Source organism: Xylocopa sonorina, unplaced genomic scaffold, assembly GCF_050948175.1.
Source record: "Xylocopa sonorina isolate GNS202 unplaced genomic scaffold, iyXylSono1_principal scaffold0047, whole genome shotgun sequence".
Lineage (NCBI taxonomy): Eukaryota > Metazoa > Arthropoda > Insecta > Hymenoptera > Apidae > Xylocopa > Xylocopa sonorina.
This window is the reverse complement of record NW_027490118.1, coordinates 75,889-78,442: the sequence shown is the minus strand read 5'-3', so window position 1 is coordinate 78,442 and position 2,554 is coordinate 75,889.

The following is a 2,554-nucleotide window of genomic DNA, read 5'->3' as shown; positions in this document are numbered from 1 at the left end:
TAGGAAATAGCGATGGCAGATGTCTACGTAACGAAGCAATAGGGTTCTAATGCTTCCTAAACCCCAAATCGTTCCCCATTTATATGCTTACTGATAAGATATAATATTCATTGTGGAGTGATATGTATACCTCGTATTCACTTCAAAAGAATGTAAATGCGACACTTCCTTGCTAGATAATTGCGTCTGCAGATGACTACCTATCGTAACAATAGAGTTCCAATGCTTCTTACGACGCGATATCGCATTCCATTTCTATGTTCCATTATAAGATATAATATTCATTGCGAAGTGTCATGTGTACATCGCATACACTTCAAAAGAATATAAATGCGACACTTCCTTGCTAGGAAATAGCGTTCGCAGATGTCTACGTATCGCAGCAATAGAGTTCCAGTGCTTCTTAAATCGCGATATCGCATCTCATTTCTATGTTTCATGATAAGATATAATATTCATTGTGGACTGTTATGTATACCTCGTAATCTCTTCAAAAGTGTGTAAGTGCAACACTTCCTTGATATGAAATAGCGTTTGCAGATGTCTACGTATCGAAGCGACAGACTTATAATGCTTCTTAAGACGAGATTTCGCATGTCATTTTAATGTTTTATGATATGATATAATATTCATTGCGAAGTGTCGTGTATGCGTCGTATTCACTTCAAAAGAATGAAAATGTGACTCTTCCTTGCTAGGAAATAGCGTCGGCAGATATCGAACGTATCGTAGCAATAGAGATCTAATTCTTCTTGAGTCGCCATATCGCATCTCATTTCTATGTTTTACGATAAGATATACTATTCATTGCGGATTGTCATGTATACCTCGTACTCTCTTCAAAAGAATGTAAATACGACACTTCCTTGCTAGTAAATAGCGTTTGCAGATGTCTACGTATCGTAGCAATAGAGTTCTAATGCTTCTCGAAACGCGATATCGCATCTCATTTCTATGTTTCATGATAAGATATAATATTCATTGTGGAGTGTTATGTATACCTCGTATTCACTTCAAAAGAATGTAAATGCGACACTCTCTTGCTAGGAAATAGCGTCTGCAGATGTCTACGTAACGACGCACTAGATTTCTAATGCTTCTTAAATCGTCATATCGCATCTCATTTCTATGTTTCATGATAAGATATAATATTCATTGTGGAGTGTTATGTATACCTCGTATTCACTTCAAAAGTATGTAAATGCGACACTTCCTTGATAGGATATAGCGTCTGCAGATGTCTACGAATCGCAGCAATAGAGTTCTGATGCTACTTAAAACGCGATATCGCATCCCATTTCTATGAAGATATATTATTCATTGCGTAGTGTCATGTATACATCGTATTCACTTCAAAAGAATGTAAATGCGACACATCCTTGCAAGGAAGTAGCGTTGGCAGATGTCTACGTATCGAAGCAATAGTATTCCAATGCTTCTTAAATCGCGATATCGCACCTCAATTCTACGTTACATGATAAGATATAATATTCATTGTGGATTGTTATGTATACCTCGTATTCACTTCAAAAGATTGAAAATGCGACACTTCCTTGCTAGGAAATAGCGTCTGCAGATGTCTACGTATCGTAGCAATAGGGTTCTAATGCATCTTAAAACGCGAATGGACCCTCAATTATATGTTTCATGATAAGATACGATATTCATTGTGGAGTGTTATGTATATCTCGTCTACACTTCAAAAGAATGTATATGCGACACTTCCTTGCTAGGATATAGCGTTTGCAGATGTCTACGTATCGTAGCAATTGAGTTCTAATGCTTCTCAAAACGCGATATCGCATCTCATTTCTATGAATCATGATAAGATGTAATATTCATTGTGAAGTTTCTTGTATACCTCGCATACACTTCAAATTAATGTAAATGCGACACTTCCTTGCTAGGAAATAGCGTTTGCAGATGTCTACTAAGCGTAGCAATCGTGTTATAATGCTTCTAATAACGAGATATCGCATCTCATTTCTATGTTTCATGATAACATATAATATTCATTGCGAAGTGTTTTGTATACCTCGCATACACTTCAAATGAATGTAAATGCGACACTTCCTTGCTAGGAAATAGCGTTTGCAGATTTCTGCATATCGTAGCATTAGGTTTCTATTGCATCCCAAAACGCGATATCGCATCTCATTTCTATGTTTCATGATAGATATAGTATTCATTGTGCAATGTTATGTATACCTCGCATTTACTCCAAAAGAATGTTAATGCGACACGTCCTTGCTAGGAAGTAGCTATTGCAGATGTCTACGTATCAAAGCAATAGAGTTCTAATGCTTCTTGAAACGGGATATCGCATCTCATTTCTATGTTTCATGATAAGATACAATATTTATTGCGAAGTGTCACGTATTCCTCGTCTTCCCTTCAAATGAATGTAAATGCGACACTTCCTTGCTAGGAAATAGCGTTTGCAGATGTCTACGTATCGAAGCAAAAGAGTTCTAATACTTCTTAAAACGAGATATCGCATCTCATTCCTATGTTTCATGGTAAGATATACTATTCATTGCGAAGTATCACGTAT